The sequence below is a fragment of the Puma concolor genome, chromosome D4 (assembly GCF_028749965.1).
Source record: "Puma concolor isolate L17-30 chromosome D4, mPumCon1.1.hap2, whole genome shotgun sequence".
Classification (NCBI taxonomy): domain Eukaryota; kingdom Metazoa; phylum Chordata; class Mammalia; order Carnivora; family Felidae; genus Puma; species Puma concolor.
Genome location: NC_141679.1, coordinates 7189796 through 7211660, shown reverse-complemented (window position 1 = coordinate 7211660; position 21865 = coordinate 7189796). Strand labels below are relative to the sequence as shown.

General features: G+C 39.2%; 1 pseudogene; it reads left to right on the top strand.

Annotated features, from left to right (window-relative positions):
* The first annotated feature begins 241 nt into the window (after positions 1-241).
* On the top strand, positions 242-1168 carry LOC112868548 (hypoxanthine-guanine phosphoribosyltransferase pseudogene; annotated as a pseudogene).
* The last annotated feature ends 20697 nt before the right edge of the window (positions 1169-21865 follow it).

The following is a 21865-nucleotide window of genomic DNA, read 5'->3' as shown; positions in this document are numbered from 1 at the left end:
CTAAAGAATGCCAGCAAACCATAAGAGAAGAGGAGGAGGAACAGAGAAGAACTACAGAAACATCTCAACAAATTAAAAAAGATTGAAATTATATCATGCATCTTTTCCAGCCACAATGTTATGAAACTAGAAATCAACCACAAGAAAAAGTGTGGAAAGACCACAAATACATAGAAATTAAATAACACGCCATTAAGCAATGAATGGGGTCAACTCAAAAAATACATGGAGGCAGGGCGGCGGTGGCGGCCGCCCAGAGCGCATGAGCGAGTGGCTCCTTCCGCTCTCCTGCGGGTCTCTGCCTTCTGCGGAGCCTCCGCCTCCTCCTCTGTTGCGCTTCCGGCTTCCTCCTCCTCAGGCTACTCTCAGCGCATGCGCCCATCGGCTCCGTTATGGCGACCCGCAGCCCCAGCGTCTGGTTAGTGATGATGAACCAGGTTATGATCTAGATTTATTTTGTATACCTCATCATTACGCTGAGGATTTGGAAAAGGCGTTTATTCCTCGTGGACTAATTATGGACAGGACCTAGCGTCTTGCCCGAGACGTGTTGAAGATGGGTGGCCATCACATGGTAGCCCTCTGTGTGCTCAAGGGGGGCTATAAATTCTTCGCGGACTTCCTGGATTACATCAAAGCACTGAACAGAAATTGTGATGGATCCATTACTATGACTGTAGATTTCATCAGACTGAAGAGCTACTGTAATGACCAGTCAACAGGGGACATAAAAGAAACTGGTGGAGATGATCTCTCCACTTTAACTGGAAAGAATGTCTTGATTGTTGAGGATATAATTGACACTGGCAAAACAATGCAAACCTTGCTCTCCATGGTCAAGCAGCATAATCCAAAGATGGTCAAGGTTGCAAGGCTGCTGGTGAAGAGGACCCCTCGAAGTGTTGGCTATAAACCAGACTTCGTCGGATTTGAAATCCCAGACAAGTTTGTCGTAGGATATGCCCTTGACTACAATGAATACTTCAGCGACTTGAATCATGTTTGCGTCATTAGTGAAACTGGAAAAGTAAAATACAAAGCCTAAGATGAGATTTCAAGTTGAGTTTGGAAGCTCCTGGAGTCCCCTTGGAATCACCAGTCCCGTGTTCTAGTTCTGTGGCCAGCTGCCTAGTAGAGCTTAGTGCCTGTATCTCCTAAGAATTTTATCTGTTTTAATAGCCAAATGTGGAAAGAGCCTAAATGTCCATTAACTAATGAATGGATAAAGAAATTGTGGTTTATATACACAATGGAGTACTACGTGGCAATGAGAAAGAATGAAATATGGCCCTTTGTAGCAATGTGGATGGAACTTGAGTGTTCTGCTAAGTGTAATAAGTCACAGAGAGAAAGACAGATACCATATGTTTTCACTCTTATGTGGATCCTGAGAAACTTAACAGAAGACCATGGGGGAGGGGAAGGAAAAAAAAAAAAAAAGAGGGAGTGGGAGAGAGCCAAAGCATAAGAGACTCTTTAAAACTGAGAACAGGGGCACCTGGGTGGCGCAGTCGGTTAAGTGTCCGACTTCAGCCAGGTCACGATCTCGCGGTCCGGGAGTTCGAGCCCCACGTCAGGCTCTGGGCTGATGGCTCAGAGCCTGGAGCCTGTTTCCGATTCTGTGTCTCCCTCTCTCTCTGCCCCTCCCCCGTTCATGCTCTGTCTCTCTCTGTCCCAAAAATAAATAAACGTTGAAAAAAAAATTTTAAAAAAAGAAAAAAAAAACTGAGAACAAACTGAGGGTTGATGGGGGGTGGAAGGGAAGGGAGGGTGGGTGATGGGTAATGAAGAGGGCATCTTTTGGGATGAGCACTGGGTGTTGTATGGAAACCAATTTGACAATAAATTTCATATATTAAAAAAATAAAAATAAAACATAAAAACCTAAAAAATAATTCTAAAAAAAAAAAAGAATTTTATCTGTTTTGTATTTTAGAAATGTCAGTTGTTGAATTCCTGAAGTCTTTATTTGCACTATGAGCATACAGACTATCAGTTCCCTTTGGGTAGATTGTTGTTTGACTTATGAATGAAAAATCTCTTACACCACACCACTATTGAATGAAAATAATGAAATTGTATCTGTAAGAAACATTTGAAAAGAAGATATAATTGGTATTTTAATTTTTATATATTCAGGAAAGAACAGAAGTGATTGAATATTGACAATTATACTACTGTGTATTTAGAAGAGGAAGAAACAGTTTTCATATCAGTGACAGCATCTAAGGTATTGTGTTGGATAAGCCATATGTCCTGGAATTATTTTACTGTTCCAGTAGTATCAACTGTATTTTCTCACTTGTTCAGATGATTTCCAGTGAATTTTTGTCAACAGTTCCTTTTAAATACAAATCAGCAAATTCCAGAAAACTTTACCACATTTTGAATTCTTCAGTGTAAAAATACTTACAATAAAGGCTGTCTCTTTAAAAAAAAATACATGGAGACAAATGAAAGTGAAACCACAACAGTCCAAAAATCTTTGGGATGCAGCAAAGCTGTATAGCAATACAGGCCTACCTCAAGAAGAAAGAAAAATCTCAAATAAACAACCTGACTTTACATCTAAAGGAGCTAGAAAAAGAAGAACAAACAAAACCTAAACCAGTAGAAGGAAATAATAAAGACTAGAGAAAAATAAATGAAAAAAAAAAAACTCATACAACTCAACAGCAAAAAAACAAAACAAAATAAAACAAAAAAACACACACACAAAGAATCCAAATGATCCATTTACAATGGGCAAAGACCCTGAATAGACATTTTTCCAAAGAAGATACTCAAATGGCCAACAGGTGCATGAAAAACTCAATATCATGAATCATCAGGGAAATAAAAACCACAATGATATATAACCTCACACCTGTTTGAATGATTATTATCTAAAAGACAAGAGTTGACAAATGTTGGTGAGGATGGGGAGAAAAGAGAACCCTGTGCACTGTTAGTGAAAATGTAATTTGTGGGGCACTGGGGTGGCTCAGTCGGTTGAATGTCCAACTCTTGATTTCAGCTCAGGTCATAATCTCAGTTTGTGAGATTGAGCCTCCACGTTGGGCTCTGTGCTGACATCAAGGAGCCTGCTTGGGATTCTCTCTCTCCCTCTCTCTCTCTCTCTGCCCCTCCCCAGCTTGTGTGTGCATGTGATCTCTCTCTCTCTCTCTCTCTCTCAAAATAAATGGATAAACTTAAAAAGAAAGAAAGAAAATGCAATTTGGCACAGCCCTACTCTGGACAACAGTAGAGAGGTTCTTTAAAAAATTAAAACTAGAACCACCCTATAACCCAGCAATTCCTCTTCTGGGTAATACCTGAAGAAGAAGAAATCACTATCTGAAAGAGATAACGGAACCCCCATGTTCCTTGCAGCATTGTTCACAATAGCCCAGACATGGAAAAAATCTAAGTTTCTACTGACAGATGAACAAATGAAGAAAAAGTGAAGGAAATTCTGCCATTTGTAACAACATGGATGAACCTTGAGGGCATTATGCTAAGTAAAATAAGTCAGACAGAGAAAAGCAAATACTACATGACCTCATTTATATGTGGAATCTAAAAGAAAACAAAACTGAACTCATAGAAACAGCAGATGCACATAGGTGGTTGCTGGGAGGATGGGGGAAGTAGGCGAAGGTGGTCAAAGGGTACAGACTTCCAGTTTTAAGATAAACATGTTCTGGGGATGTAATGTACACCATGGGGACTACAGTTACCAATATATCATGTATTTGAAGGTTGCTCGGAGAGTAGATCTTAAAAGCTCTCACCAGACACAAACAAATCAGAACTATGTAAGGTAATGGATGTGTTAACTAATCTTATTGTGGTAATCATTTTGCATTACATACATATGTGAAATCATCACGTTATATACCTTAAAATTACACAGTGTGATATGTTAACTACATCTCAGTAAAGCCAGAGGGAAAAAGACAGTAAAATGTTTGCAAATTGGCATCGAAATTAGTACAAGTAATTTTATCTTTTCATTTATGGAATAGATTCCTTACACTTTGAAATGCCTCACTCCTCTTCCCCCACCCCTTACTCAAATCTTAACAGAGAGTGTCGGTCGTAGGAGATATTAGTGTTTGAATTCTTTGTCGCTCCTCCTTCCGGGCCCCTCCCTCTGGGAGGTTATCCATTCCTGACTCACTGATTCAGGTTTGGTCGTATGACTTAACTTGGCCATTGAAATATCAGAGAAAGTAATGCGTCCACCTTCGGGTAGGGCTCTAAGGACCATCACGCAGCCTCCACCTTCTCTTCTCCTGACAAGATCAGATATGACACAATCGGAACTACTTTGTCAGCATGGGTCCTAAAGTTAATAAGTCGGAGCCAAGCTGAACCTGCCCATGATGGACACATAGCGTGAGCAAGAAATCAATGTTCATTGTTATAAAGCTCTGAGTTTCCGGAGATCATTTGTTATTGCAGCATAACTCAAACTGACAGAAAGTGCTAAATTATTTGTTATATTATGTTTATATACTATAAATATTATGAAGTGCCTGGGTGGCTCAGTTGGTTAAGCATCCAATTCTTGCTTTCAGCTCAGGTTGTGAGATAGACTCTCGAGATGGGCGTGGAGCCTGCTTACGCTTCTCTCTCTCCCTCTCTTCTGCCTACGTGTGTGCGTGCTCTCTCTCTCTCTCTCTCTCACACACACATAAATAAATTAATTAAAATAAATTTTAAATATTAAAACATTATAATAATTATTTTTAAATTGCATAATAAGATCTCTAAATTTTCTGGGCTCTTAATTTTCTGGTAGAGTTCAAAAGAATGGAAATGACAACAGAGTATTCCAAGTGAGTCGGAAAATTCATGTCACAAACCAATAATTCCCAGATTACTTTTGTCTATGAACCACACCATCAGACTGCATTTATTGTAGATCAGTCAAAGGACTCCGCAGAGCTAGAGGGGCTCTGTTATTTTATAAAAGGAACACTCAGAGAATACTTATTATTAGACTTGTCTACTCAAAGTGTGGGCTGTAAACTTTTTTTCATCAGTCTTTAGTGAGACAAGCCCAGAAATTTGGAGTAAGTGCTTAGAAGATCTTACAGAAATTTGACATTGCCAGGACATCCAAGCTCAGGACTGGTCGAATTGTCTTGTTAAACAAGGTAACAGAAGAGTGTGTGTGCATGCTGCCAGACTAGTGTGGTGAGTCACATGTGGCATACTAGGATTGGTCCACCACGTGTCAGAGATGAGTAATACATACACACACACACACACACACACACACACACACACACACATACATACACACATACATACATATAATCCTGGTCCTTCACCACAAATAGTTTGAAAAGCACAGCCCTAGAACCTGCTTGGAAATCATCACTTAAAGCAATGGGACCCCCTGGGGATACCTAGGTGGCTCAGTTGGTTAAGCATCCGACTCTTGATTTCGGCTCAAGTCATGATCTCATGATTCGTGGGATCGAGCCCCATGTTGGGCTCTGGGCAGACAGCATGGAGCCCCTCTCCTCTCTCTCTGCCCCTCCCCCGTTCATGTGTGCACACATGTGCGCTCTCTCTCCTCTCTCTCTCTCTCTCTCTCTCTCAAAACTAAATAAATAAGCATTTAAAGTGATGGGACACCTAACACAGGACCTGAGAAGCACAGGAACATAATACGTAAAATTGAATGGTTTTCTTGGGAAAATGCACCTTCACACTAATGGTCTTCTTGACATTTTCAATCCCACTGCAGATTTACAAAGGTAGACGGAAGTAATGATATTTCTTAATTACCCACTGTCTGTGCAGCACTGTGTATACAGTTCTCAGGTTACCAAATGTGTGTCATCAAAAACACAAGAGAAGAGAAATCTTCCCTTAGGGGTAATTTTACTCATGGGTGGCCCGGGGGGGTGGGGGGGGGGGAGGAGGGGAAATCTTTCTCAGCCTTTAGAGGTTGACTTGATCTAAGAAGTAGCTCAACTGTATATTCTATACAAATCTGACCTATGGGTTTCTAAAAGAGAAATTAAGGTGACAGTAAGGAGGGGAAGGAGAGAAAAATGTTAACTATGCTCAACTTTCCTTTGAGATGCTCTGATCTTTCTTTACTTCCCTTCTACCTCTACATGCCTTCTTAGCCAACCTTCTTTCCTTCTATGCTCCCCTCGACTCCCAAAATAAACTACTCATCAAAATTACTTCATTCCCTCCCTTTCATTATAGGTAATCTCAGGTATGAAGGAAATAAACTGATCGGATTACTTTATACTCAAGTGTGGATGACTAATGACCTCTTAATCCTCCTGGAGACATCTGTTGTTTTTAGAGAATATACATATTTTAACTCATCAACTTCAGAGGGGGAAGCACAAGAAAACGAAAAGAAAATGTTTGGAAAAATAGGTGAAATTATACTAGATCAAGGAGGCAAGATGACTTCTGAGTCACCTTCTTCCAACCACTTCCTGATTTTCACCCCTTTTGCTATTTCTTACATAAAATTTTCAAGTTTTTTTCACAGTGACTCTCAACACTAAGAAGAATAGGGGTAGTCATTGGTAGAAAGGAATCCTTTGTACATGAGGTGTAGGTCAGGGAGAGTCTGCATGAATGAGAACTGAGGGAGATAATACACCAATGCTTAGAAGAGAAAACATTTGAAACACCATAGATATTGAAAGCTGAAGGACACCTTGCAGATGATCTAACTCAGTGTATCTCCAAGTGTGGGACACAAAATGCCTTCAGGTACTGCCTACTGGCTTGCAAATCATTAAATGAAATGGAATCACATAGTGAAGAAATCGGTCATTTTTCAATTACTTTTCAGGTTTTTATTTTATCAAAGATAACAACTCAGCTGAGGTAGCCCTTAACAGCCCTCTAACTATTGGTTATTTTATTTTATTTTTTTTTGAAAAATTTTTTTTCAACATTTATTTATTTTTGCGACAGAGAGAGACAGAGCATGAATGGGGGAGGGGCAGAGAGAGAGGGAGACACAGAATCGGAAACAGGCTCCAGGCTCCGAGCCATCAGCCCAGAGCCTGACGCGGGGCTCGAACTCCCGGACCGCGAGATCGTGACCTGGCTGAAGTCGGACGCTTAACCAACTGCGCCACCCAGGCGCCCCTGGTTATTTTAATCAAGAGAAGAGGCCTAGGGCTCAGAGTCTCCAATAGGCAATGGTCTCCTTGTAGCATTTAATAAAATTGTTTTGTTTTCACTATTTTTTCGTTTTTTACCAAGATCTTGGAAAGCAGTATTGATTTTCAATTTGTAATCGTAATATTAAGTTTCTTTTAATTTTTTTTTTTGAACGTTTATTGTTGGGACAGAGAGAGACAGAGCATGAACGGGGGAGGGGCAGAGAGAGAGGGAGACACAGAATCAGAAACAGGCTCCAGGCTCTGAGCCATCAGCCCAGAGCCTGACGCGGGGCTCGGACTCACGGACCGCGAGATCGTGACCTGGCTGAAGTCGGACGCTTAACCGACTGCGCCACCCAGGCGCCCCTTAAGTTTCTTTTAAAATATATTCATTTAGAAAAAAGAAAATGAGTTCAAAGAACACCTTAGGTAAATAGTGTAAGTGGTACTTTGATGTGGAAAAGAATTATGAAAGTGCTATGCATAATCCTGAAGCTGGGAGAACACTAATCTAATTTGCTGAACTTCACACTTGAATTTAAAACCAATGAGAAAGGAATGCCTCGGAGGCCCAGTCAGTTAAGCGTCCAAGTTCAGCTCAAGTCGTGATCTCATGGTTTGTGAGTTCAAGCCCCACATCAAGCTCTGTGAGCCTTCCTGGGATTCTCTCTCTCCCTCTCTCTGCCCTTCTCCCACTTGGCGCTCTCAAAGCTCTCTCTCAAAATAAATAAACCTTAAAAAATAAACAAATAACAATTTCAAAAATGAAATAAAACGGATGAGAGAGACATGCATGCATGTGGGGTGAACATACATGGTGTTAAGATAAAACATAAACCTGTCACTTGTAGGTAGTATAGGTAGTTAACTCTTCTGAACAGACAGACGCATTTGCAGAAACTGTAAAAGGATGTGGCCATCAGGTTAGAGCTCACAAGCTTCAATGACACATCTCTTAGGAACCTCTGTTTCTATCTGCATATTCAACCTACAGTGTTACCAGAATCAGGGCACTTTTCCACCACTTCCTCCTATAAGACAATCCTTGGGGATTTCCCACCATTTACAGATCTTTCATGCATTTTTTGGTTTGTGACCAGAAAGAGGATAATCCTATAAGATGAATACAGAAAATTTACATATAGCATTGTATACATTTATAGAATAAATAATGGTAATAAATGGCAATTCAGCATGATCTGGATTAATTCAGATGTTGCCAGGAACTATGGACATACAGTATGCATTTACTCTGAGTCAGCATGCGAGAACTGTAACCATTAATGTAAAATAGCTTTGGTTGAACTCAACAAATGTTTATTAAACGCCAATAATGTTTAATAAACACCAGGAATTATGCTACGTGTTAAGGAATCATGATCAAAAAGATTCAGGCCCTGCCTTCAAGGCATCCACAGTTGTATAAATTAAGAATGAGCCACAGTATATTTATGAATTTTGTCATAATTTATACAAACAGTTTTACTTTGAATTACTTTATTTAATACTTATAGAAACATTTTGATGAAAGATTTTATTGTCATCTCCATTTTATAGACAAGGAAACTTATGCTTAATCAGGTTGAATTGCCCAAGATCATTATTTGCAGTATTAGTAAGCAACAGAGAAAAGCTTTCAACGCAGGAATCCTGCCTGCATATCAGTACTCTTCTGGCAATATCAGCCACCCAAAATTATTCTTCTCAGATTTCTGCTTCTGGCTGTAATGAAGTAACATGTGCTCCTGCTGAGAACAACTTGAAAAGCCGGAAAAAATACAAAGACGAAATCTATTTGAAGGCATTAAATCTATTTGACATCATTAGAAAATTGCCTTAACAGCTAGGATTTGGGTACAAGATGACAGAGGTGAGGGAATCTGAAAAATGAGGCCTACCCAACAGAAAAACAATGCAGAAAATCAATGAACCCAAAAGCTTGTTCTATGGCGGGGCGGGAGGGGGGGGGATGTGATGCTAAAATTCACAAGTTCCTACCCAAAGTGATGAAGAAAAATATGAAGAGAAGATACAGGTCACCAATATCAGGACTGAAAGAGAAGACATCATTCTAGACCTGAAATACACTAAGGATAGAAGGGTATATTGCTAACAACTTTATGCCAATAAATTTTGACTACTTAGATGAGATGGACACATTCATAGAAAGATATAGATTATCAAAAACTGACACAACAAAAAATAGAAAACTTGAACAGCCTAGTATCAACTAAAGAAACTTAACTCACTGTTAACAACTTCCAAAAGAAACTCCAGGCCCAGAACACTTCACTGGTGAATTCCATCCAACATCTAAGGAAGAAATAACACCAAACCTACACATACTTTTTCAGAAAATAGACAAAGAAGAAACACCAAATCATTTTAGAAGGCCAGTTTTCTGATTCCAAAACCTGACAAATACATTAAAACCAAATAGAATTATAAAATATTCTCCCTCGTAGCACAGATGTAAAGTTTAACAAAACATTAGCAAATTTAATCCAATAATTTATATCTAATATATTGGATAATATATACCCTATATTGACAATGGATCATGATCAATGATCTTGGGGATGCAGGTTGGTGTATCATTTAAGTCCCATTCAGAGTCCAGAGTGCTCAAGACCCAATCAGTAGAGAGAAATCACATAGTAACTAAAAGGGAGAAAGTTTGATAGAAAGAGCTACTGATTTCAACAAAGGAGTAACTACAGAGACATAAAGACAATGCTACAGAACGCACTAACCCTGAGGAAAAGTACCCAAGGAAAAACAAGCTTAGAAGAGAGCCTTCATCCCAAGGCTGGGATGCAGACCTAACTGGAAAAGATGTGGTTACAGACTAGGGGATGATGAAAAGGTTCTCTGGGTGGCCCAAGTAGTAACTGGTCCACAGGCATCAGACAAGCAAGGAACACGCTCCCAAGGTCCGGGTGGGCCAGAGCTGGTGTGTGGGCATGAAGTGTTTGCACTGGGCCACAGTAGGGGCTGAGACGAGAACAAATTAATTCTTTGAAAGTCTCAGTGAAACAAAGACATTTCCAGACCAAAAAAAAAAGGTAATTCATTGCTATAGACCAACCTTATAAGAACTATTAAAGGTAATTCTTCAGGAAAAAGAAAAATGATCCCAAACAGACATACAGAATTTGGGAAGGGATTAAGAGCACCAGAAAAGGGAAACATGTAAGTAAACCTAAATGAACACTGACTGTATGAAGAAAACACTAATATTATTACTACTAATTCTGTCTTGTATTTGTATCAAGTTAAAATGCGTAACAACATAAACATCAAAGGTAGAGGTTATATGTTCCAAGTTCCTGCCGTTATGTGAAAACATCAATTTATATTAGGTACTAGCAATTCAAAAATAAATGTAGCAATAATTTCCAGAAATAAAGTATAAAGAACAAGTTGACTGGAATGATAAAAAAAAAAATTTAAGCCAAAAAGTAACAAAGTAAGTAGTAAAATAAAAGCAAGTAATAAAAGAAGAAAAAGGAGCATAAAACAGGTATGACAAATATTAAGTTGATAGAATTCAAAATATATCAGCAACTGAATTAAGCAGAAATAAATTACTCAATGTAAGAACCAAGATTTTCAAAGTGAAAATGAAATCAAAGCCAACTGTTTCCTACTTTCAAAAAGACACTTTAAACAATAAGGACACAGAAGTTTTAAACATATGGAAAATTATATAGCATGAAGACACTAATTAAAACAAAGGTAGTATAACTACCCATATATTAGAAAAGAAGACTTTTATACAGAAAGCATTAGTAAAGATAAGGAGTGATATTTCATAAAATAAAAGTGTCTCCTTCACCTTTCTGTTAGAGTCTGTAAGTCTGAGTATATTTAATGACTCTATAACCTGGCATCCTCTAATAATTTCTCAATCTCTGCAAACTCCTTTTAACAATGCTAAACTTGTCAACTCTCCTGCAGCCAGTTTTCTGTGAGCTGCTTTAAAATCATGTCTTACATAAAGTTGACTTCTAACAGATTGAACAAATCTGAATACAAATAAGAAACTCACCAATATCAGATGACAGGCAGACACACCACTGTCTCTCACTGGAAGCTGTGGAAAGTAAATTGTAGACTCATGTCACTGAGAAGAAGTTTCACCAGCACCTCACCCAACTTCCCAGGAATCAGCCTAAAGCCAAACTGTACACAGGCTCATAGTAGTCCCTCCACAGTGCTTATCTGCTCAGTGACCATGGATCTACCAGATACCACAAAACCCAGGAAATACCTCAATATTCCACGTGGAGCTCAACTAGCAATGGGCAGTCTGGATTGGTCACTTGTAGCAGTTATGGCAGGGGATGATTTGTAAATGAGATGTGCTTCTCTCAAAAAAAAAAGTATTATAGTAAAGTATATATCATGAAAACACAAATTAAAATAAAGGTGGCATGACTATACTAGTATTAGAAAAAAAGAAGACTGTTAGATAATAAACATTACTATGGATTAAGAATGGTTTTTCATAAAAATAAAAGTGTCAATACAACACAAAATTATCTATTCTAAAATTGTATGCATCTAATAACACAGTTCAGAAATACATAGAGCAAAACCTGACAGCACTAAAAGAAGAAATAGACAAATCCACAGTTACAATAGATTTTAACTTCATCTCTTAGTAACTTAAAGAATAAACAAGACCTTTTGGGATGAGCACTGGGTGTTGTATGGAAACCAATTTGACAATAAACTTCATATATTGAAAGAAAATAAAAAAATAAAAAAATAAAAAAAGAATAAACAAGAAAAAAATCTGTAAGTATATAGAAGATCTAGATAACCTGATTAAGAAACTTCCTATAGTTAACATATACAAAACACAGAACCAAACAATGGCAGAATACTTATTATTTTCAAGGCATAGGGAACACTTATCAAAATTGACTATATGGTAAGCCATAAAATATGCATTAAAAATTTTCAAATATTAAAATAATTCAGAACGTTTTATGAATTCAGTGGAATTCAGCAGAAAATAAACAAAAGGTTATCTAGTGAATTCTTCCAAACATTTAAAAGGAAAAAAGAACAAATATTATACGAATTCTTCCAGAGAAAGAAAACCAATGCAAATTTTTAACCAAGTCCTAAAGCCTGCAAAATCTTTATACCCTAATCTGACAAGGGCATTGTAGGACAATAAAGTAATATGCTAGTATATGGCTCATGAACCTAGAAGCAAAATTCATTTTTAAAGTTAACAAATTTAATCCAGAAAAAAAACATAAGAAGTATAATACATCATGACCAAGTTGGACTTATTCCAGTATTACAAGTGTTTAACATTCAATTATAATTACCATACTTCACCACATTGACAGAAAAAGAGGGAAAATCATATAATTATCACTATAGATGCAAAAAAAGCACAGTTGATATAATTCAGCACCCATTTATTTCTTATTTTTATTTTTTTAACATTTATTTATTTTTGAGACAGAGAGAGACAGAGTATGAACGGAGGAGGGTCCAAGAGAGAGGGAGACACAGAATCTGAAGCAGGCTCCAGGCTCTGAGCTGTCAGCACAGAGCCCGATTCGGGGCTCGAACTCACGGACAGCAAGATCATGACCTGAGCCGAAGTCGGACGCCCAACCGACTGAGCCACCCAGGCACCCCTCAGCACCCATTTATTAAGAAAACTCTTAGCTAACTAGAAGGAGCTCTCATAATCTGATAAGGAGGAGTTCACATCTTATTTAAGGTAAAATATTTAAAGCTTTCCTCCTAAGACTGGGAAGAAGACATGAATGTCTATGGTCACCACATCTACTCAATGTTTTCACCAGACAAGAAAAGAAATGGAACAGAAGGGATTTTAAAAAGGCCTAAAATTGTCATTATTTACAAATAACATATTTGTGTATCTAGAAAATCAAAAATAATATATGCTTAGTAGAACGAATAAATGAATTTAGCAAGACTGCTGGAAAGAAGATTAATACAGCAAAAATCAATTGTGTTTTCTAGGTATCATTAACAACCAATTAGAAAATTAAAAAAAATTAAAGACATCATTTACAATACGAAAAACCTAGTAAAAGATGTACAAGACTTCTACACAGAAAACTCCACTAACTTTTAAAAACTAAGGAAGACCCAAATAAATTAATGAACATACCAAGGTCATGTAATTAAAGACTGAAAATCCATAAACTTGGTATATTTTAATGACGCCAAATCTCCCTAAAATTGATCTACAAAAAAAATCCCGGAAAGTTTTTCTGTGCATATTCACAAGCTATCTAAACTTTATACGAAAATCCAAAGGATCATTAATAGGTAGAATCATTCTCTTTTGTTTCTTAAAGAGAAATAGTAAGAAAGAGAAGTAGAGTATATCAAATATCCAAGCTGATAATAAAGCTACAATAATTTGGACAGAGTGGGGATTGGTGGAAAGATAGACAAATAGATACATGGAACAAAATAGAGAGTCCAGGGGTGCCTGGGTGGCTCAGTCAGTTAAGCGTCCGACTTTGGCTCAGGTCATGATCTCACGGTTCATGAATTCAAGCCACACATTGGGCTCTGTGCTGACAGCTCAGAGCCTGGAGCCTGCTTCAGATTCTGTGTCTCCCTTTCTCTCTGCCCCTCCCTGGCTCACCCTCTGTTGCTCTCTCTCTCTCCCAAAAATAAACATTTAAAAAAATAAAAAAGAGAGAGAGTCCAGAAACAGATCCTCACATACACAGATACAAAAGTGACACGGACATGCCATGGACAAAGGGTGATGTTTTCAATAAATGCTGCTGGATTAACTGGATATCCATATACAGAAAAATGGATCTTGACCTCTGCCCCACACCATTCAAAGTAATGAATTCCAGGAAGATTTTAGATCAAACGAGAGAAGACAATAAAGCTTTAAAAATAGAACATATAATATCTTCATGCTATTGGGGTGCACAAGGATTTCTTAAACAAAATGCATATTCACCAAATTTCACAATTTTGTTCAACTGGATTATGTTAACATTTTAAAATTCAGGAAAGCAGACGAAATCATTAAGAGAGTAAAAAGGCAAGCCATGGTCAGAAAAGAGGCTTGATACACATCCATCCAGCAAACGGCTCATATCAACAAAAGAATACAATGGACCACCTGGAGGAAGAGTGAGTGAAGACTTGAACAGACACTTCAAGAAAGAGGAGATATCCAAATGCCCACTAATGATATGAAAAGGTGATGATTCTCATTAGCCATTGGAGAAATGGACAGCAAAGCCACAATTACATGCTCACCAGAGTGGCCAAATTAACATTTTTAAAAATCTGACAATACTGTCATAGATCAGTTTCCCAGGGAAACATATTCTGGCACTTTCAAATTTGTATGCAAGGAGGTTTACTAGGGAATGCTCTTGAAAATATCTATAAATTGTGAGGGAAGTAGGATTGGGCAGAGGGGAGAATCCTGCAGTACAGCCCTTAGTTAATCTTGCAAGAAACTTTCAAGTTGGGATGGCCCTTGGAAATTGCCTCTACCCCATCACCATCACCACAGCACCATCACAAACACCACAGATCATTGTACGTGCTCCTCCCGGCGGAAGGTGCGTGACCTTGGATGTGAAACACACTTTGCCTAAGGGAAATTCACAGATGCACCACCACCATCACCAACAGTTAAGCGAATGAGCACTTTGGTCCCAAAGAAAGGTCTAGGTGGAATACCACAGAATTCCCTATAAACATCAAGTATTGGTAAAGATAGAGAACAACTCATCTCTCACACAGTGCAGATGAGAGTATAGTTTGGTACAGACACATTGGAAACCACCTGCAAATATCTAAGAAAGCTGAACATGCATACTCTATGACCAAACACATACATATTGTACCAAAGACAGGTACCACAATGTTCCAAGCAGCATTATTTATAATGGTCAAAAACTGGAAACAACCCAAGTGCCTGTCCACAATATAATGGGTAAATAATTGTGGCACAGTCATACAAAGAACACTATTGCTGTCCAAAACAGCACGGATGAATTTCACAAATGTAATGTGGATTGAAAGAAGCTAGACCCAATAAAGTGTGAGGTGTGATTTTATAATTGCAAAGTTCAAAGACAGAAAATATATGTTAATAGTAGGTAGAATAATAGGTATGTAAAGAGTCATTCTCGTGATATGCCCAGCACAGAGGAAGTCGGACCCAATACAAGTCGATGTCTCCAACTCCAGGTCCTGAAAGATACCAGTAATGTGTATGTGGCATCTCCCCCAGCCAGGATAAAATTTTTACATTCCATCTTCCCTAGGCTTCCCTTTATATTTAAAAAAAATTTTTTTTAATGTTTTATTTATTTTTGAGACAGAGAGAGACACAGCACGAGGAGCGGAGGGGCAGAGAGAGAGGGAGACACAGAATCCGAAGCAGACTCCAGGCTCTGAGCTGTCAGCACAGAGCCCGACGCGGGGCTTGAACCCACAAACCACGATATCATGACCTGAGCCGAAGTTGGACGCTCAACCGACTGAGCCACCCAGGTGCCCTGGCTTCCCTTTATATTTAACCAGAGTAAGGAAGAAATAATAGAAAAGAGGAAGACACTAGAGTTTTTAGTTTGTCGTATGTATTGTTTCTTTACTTCGTCCAATAAAACTGTAAATATCACTGATGTCATTTTACACCTTAAAAATTATTTTTAAGCTGTAAGAGAAATAAAAAAGAAATGTAAATATAGACATTCCCTATATGAATTTATAATTGTATATAAGCATTAGTGGATTAGGAAGTGGGAGGCTGACGTACACGTAAACACCAAAATGATAATATCAGAAAGCATGTGATATTGCACTCAAAATGATCCATAGGCAGAGATGGAGACAGGACATTGTAAGATGCAGTTTTTTGAAGGGGCTGAGCTTAAGAGATTTAGTTGGGGGGGGGGGGGGTGCAGACTGCTAGTTGCTTACCCAATAGTCATTTTTTATTTCTTATTTAGTAAAAGAGAAAAACCTGATTTTATTTGAGGCCACAATCTGCACAATCGTCCCCATTTTCCAGCTTTTCTTACAGCTAGATATGACCAGGTAGCCAAGCACCGTATGGCACATCTAAGCAGAGCACGGGATGGAGAGTCCGGGAATATCCTAAAAGGTAACTGACTCAGGGCGCCTGGCGGGGCTGCATCAGTTAAGCGTCCGGCTTCGGCTCTGATCGTGATCTCCTGGTTTGTGGGTTCGAGCCCCACGTCGGGCTCTGTGCTGCCAGCTCAGAGCCTGGAGTCTGCTTTGGATTCTGTGTCTGCCTCTCTTTCTGCCCTTCCCCCACTCACCTGCTGTCTCTCTCTTTCTCTTAAAAATAAACATTTAAAAAAATTTTTTAAGTTAAACGACTCAATAGAGCAGTGTAACTACTCTGCTTTTCCTCACTTCCTCCTGCTGTCTGGCTTATGATAGCTGGCACTCCAGCAGTCACTTTGGACCATGAGGCTAAGAGAGCAGAACAGAGAGGAAGAAGGAGTGTGGGATCCCAATGACCATGGAGCTCCAACACAAGCACCAGGCTGCCTACCTTTGAACTCCTCCTGAGAGAAAAACAGATGATCTCTAGCTCAGGTGTATAGAACTTTCTATTCAGGTATTAAAATAAGGTGTGGGCTTAATGGCATGATGGGTCGTACTGGCTCCCAAGAGCCAATTGTTTAATTTTCAGAAACATCTGTGAGTCGGCTGTTAAACACTTCCATTTTAAAAAACAAAGCTATATAGATGTAAAGCTAAATAAATACCCTATTCAAAGGCAATAAATACTCAAAAGCTCACTATGTCCTAATTATTTTTATGGCCTTTTACCATTTTCCATGCCCTTGACGTTATTGACATGCGTCTATGTGTATGGTAGAAATACTTCATAAGGTGTCACTGTACATCTCTTCCTAACTCCAAATTCCACGATTTCATGTTGGTAGCTTAAAACTGGCCATGATGGAAGTCTTTGCCCATGGAACCCAGCAAGTGTTAAAAATCAGGGCTGCTTCTTTTTTTCTTTTTCTCTCCCTTTTGTTTTTTGTCTGGAGAACTTGTTGGGAGACACTTGCCAGCATACTACGAGTGAGGTCAATGCTATCCCTTGTGATATTGTTTGTAATAGCAAAATCCTGGGGGCGCCTGGGTGGCTCAGTCGGTTAAGCATCCGACTTCAGCTCAGGTCACGATCTCGCGGTCCATGAGTTCGAGCCCTGTGTCGGGCTCTGGGCTGATGGCTCAGAGCCTGGAGCCTGCTTCCGATTCTGTGTCTCCCTCTCTCTCTGCCCCTCCCCCGTTCATGCTCTATCTCTCTCTGTCTCAAAAATAAATAAACGTTAAAAAAAAATAGTAAAATCCTGGAAAGAAACCAAAGGTCTGTCAGTAGGAAGCCTATTAAAAATCTATGGATATATCCACACAGTATGGTATTCTGTAGCAGTTCAAAGGAATGAGGAAGACTTCTTTATACCAACAACTACACAAAGGACTATTGAACAGGAAAAGGAATGAACAAGATCTCTGTATCATAATATTGAGTGGGCAACAGAATAAATGGAGAGGAAGCGAGGCTAAGAAAATGTTACCTTTGTGTAACAAAGGGCAGGAGAATAGAAATATATATATATTTGTGTATGTTTTCTAAAAAGAAGCAACTGAAGGATAAACCAAGTATCAGTAGATGTCTACAAAGTGTTCCATAGGTTGAGAGGGAGAGGGGACCGAGAGTAAAATGAGAATTCTCTGATTATGCTGATTTATAGTTTTGACTGAACTATGTAAATGTTTTACAGACTTTACAATGTATTAGATTTTTGAGGGTACCTGGGTGGCTCAGTCAGTTAAGTGTCCAGCTTCAGCTCAGGTCATGATCTCGTGGTTCATGGGTTCGAGCCTCATGTCGGGCTCTGTGCTGACAGCTCGGAGCCCGGAGCCTGCTTCGGATTCTGTGTCTCCCTCTCTCTGCCCCTTCCCTGCTCATGCTCTGTCTCTTTGTCTCTCTCAAAAATAAATAAAAATGTTAAACATTTTTAAGACAATTTTTAAAAAAATAAAATTTATTAGATTTTTTAAAAAACAAGTCCTAAAATTTCAGAACAAATGGAAACCCATGGTCCTAACTGCATATCGAATTGATGTCATAACCACACAGGGAAGATAATTTCTTCAAGTGACTATTACACACAGTAATTTGGCTGCATATATCTCAAGGGATATGTTCTAGGGACAAAAAGAACCAGAAGAAATCTTAAGCTGCATTCAGTGGTCTTATTATTAGAAGTAATGTTTATACATATATATATTTTACTATTACATGCACATTATAGGATTAGGAAATCAACACTTGAATTAATGTCTTTAAGAACCAAGATTTTCAAAATAATGAAAAAAGTGATATGAGTAAATTGAAGAAGTTTAATCAAAACTCTGTAGTGTTAATTTTGAGTTGGCTCACACACATTAGGATGGCCACTATGGAAACAAACAGAGAGAAACTAACAAGTGTTGGTGAGGATGTGGAGAAACGGAACCCTTGTACATTGCTGGCAGGAACATAAAATGGTCCAGCCAATATCAGAAACACTATGGCAGTTCCTCAAAATATGAGACATAGAACTACCACATAGAATTCCACTTCTGATACGGACACAAAAGAATCAAAAATGGGGACTGGAACAGATATTGACACACCCATGTTCACACCAGCATTATTCACAACCCAAGTGTTTATCAGTGGATGAATGGATAAACAAATACAACGGAATATCATTCAGCTGTAAAAAGGAAAGAATTCGGACACATGCCAACACAGAGGACCCTTGAGGATGTTACGCTAAGTGAGACAAACCGCTCACAAGAGCACAAAGAGCCTTGCCAGGAGCCGGAGGAAAAAGGAGTGGGGAGTTAGTATTTAATGGGTAGAGTTTCAGTTTAGGAAAGATGGACAGTGGTAATGGTTGCAGAACAGCGTGAATGCATTTAATGCCACAAAACTGCACATTTAAGAACATACATTTAATTCATTATGAATAGTTTATAATAAAAAATTGGATAGGAAATATCAGTATGAACTCATGATTTGTCTCTTTCTATGAACTATGTATTCCTGAGTGCTGTCCACTAGAAGGCCTAGAAACACTGAGAACCTGGTAGCAATGAGAGACCCCCATCACCAAGACTGTAATTTCTAAATTCTATTCTCCACAAAAAGGAGCCCGGAACCTTTGGAGAAATGGCTGATTCCAGTTCCAGGGCAGGAGATGTATGAGAGGGTCTTGGGACAAGAACACAGGTTCTTGCTAAAGACACGGGAGCCAAAATGAAGGGCTCCCGTTAGCCAACGATGGGACAATGTCAGCAAGGACAAGAATCATGACTGTAACAGCCTGAAACCTATAAATCCACCCAAAAACACAAATTCATGTTTTCTTGGGGATGCCTGGGCGGCTCAAGGGGTTAAAGCGTCTGACTCTTGATCTCAGCTCAGGTCATTATCTCACAATTCATGACACTGAGCCCCGTGTCAGGCTCTGCCCTAACAGCACAGAGTCTGCTTGGGATTCTCTCTCTCTCTCTCTCTCTCTCTCCCCCTCCCTCTCTCTCTCTCTCCCTCTCTCTGCTTCTTACCTGCTCGCACATGCGTGCACTCTCTCTCTCAAAAATAAACAAACATTACAAATCTATCTATCTATCTATCTATCTATCTATCTATCTATCTATCTGTGTGTTCATAATATCACTGATTAAAAAAACAAGGAAACAAAACATCATCAGTCGCCCTTGGAGGCTGCTAGCATACCAATGCATGATCGAGAAAAACCAATAAAGGGAAAAAATTAACCACAGATCCTGCTTTTTCTGTGCAAACTCTATTTCAGGGTAACCAAGTAGTCGATGAGGTAAAAATTCTTTTTATAGAAGAATTCCAGCAAATGTATTCAGAGGAATGATAGAATTAGAACAAATTAAATAAAATGGTAAGCAACCATCACTAACAGATGCCAAAGCTATATTCAAAAGGTTGATGGTGAATTTATCTCAGATGAATCAGGCTGACATCAGAACCCACTGTTCGTTCGATTTTAGCATTGCCAACTATCAACTCTCTACATCTAACCACTCTCCTAGAGGAAAACAGTGGACACAGAGAAACATGAATTTGCCACCATGAAGAAGCAAACAGCCAAATCCAGAATGTGGGGAATTTTGTAGGACAAATGCCCTAGTCCCTTCAACAAACAAATGAGATGGGAGGAGGGAATCTGTTGTAGAAAAGAGATTTTAAAACAGTAACAACCCAATGTAATGTGTGGATGCATTTGGATCCTGGTGTCCAGAGTATTGTCCCTGGTTCCAATTTGCCCTGGGGGCCTTCATGGTTGAAATCTGCAGTTGGGAAGACGTATTCCGCCCTTTCTCTTGGCCTCATTAGAGCTGAGGGACATTTACCACAGCCTCAGTCTCTCCTCAGCTGCTGCTAGAAATAAGTAAGCAAGTCTCTGCATCGGGCCAGTTCACATGGGACCTCCCCTCCTCCCCGCCCAAGACTCTGTGGGTCACCTTACACTGTGATGACCAGTCATGGCTCTCAGTTCAGCAGCCCAGCCACCAGGAACCCAGGGTGGCTGGGAACTGAAGCCTCAGATCCTCTCCCTGCCTGACTACACCTCCTCCCACATTTGTGTTGATGTGGCTGCACCCCAGACTGGTAAGGGATAGCCTGGGAGGCAGCCCCCTGATGGGCGGTAAGGGACAGAACTGCCACCCTGTATTCTCTAACATATACCCCCTTCTTGGACGAAGCCTGGAGAGAGAAAACAGCACCAGCACCTCTCCTCCTCTCCCTTTGCCCCGCCCATTCCCTTGACCAAAAAGGGGTGAGAGCTTCTTCTAAGGCTCCTATGTATTCACTTCCTGCTGCAACAGAGTGGCAGCTGCTGTAGGGAACAGGGTGTCTCTATTTCCTACACTATAGGAGAATTCTATGAGATGGATCTTCCATGCTGGGGTTTTGGTATTCTTAACGTGGAGATGAAAGAATACGAAACATTCTTTCCCATGATAACAGTCTTTCCTGCTACGGAACCCACACTTCCGGCAGAAATGGAATGTTAGCACGCTTTTTTCTTTAAATTGCTATTGTAACAAATCCTAATCTCCCAAGCATAGCAACACCTTGGCCTAGCAGGGCAAAGAACCTGTGCTCGCACATTAATAACATTGATATTACTACTCTTACACACACACACACACACACAGATTTAAGTGGAATTAAAATACTCATATTTTAAGTTTCATATTTTTAGGTACACAAATAATAAGTGACTATAGCCTTGTTATAAAAAAACCACTCGCCCACAGTTTTACAACTTACTTTTGCCATTTCAAAACCACTGCATGTTTACCATTTTCCCAGGTAACTCACTGTTTTCCTGAAATATGCTTTTCAATACCTGAATGGTGTTCCATTGCTAAGGTATCAAATTGATATTAAGTGTATCTGTGCATACTTAACCAATCTTTAGCCAATTCACTTTACTATCACGTAGTTTAATTGTTTCCCACCGAGCTGGAATGAACAGCCCTTTTTTGGGTGGGGGGAATTTGTAGAGGTAGAATGATTAAGCTAAAGAATTTAAACACTCTTGATGGAAGATGTTACAAACTGCCTAATTATCCTCAGAAAAGTCATAGCA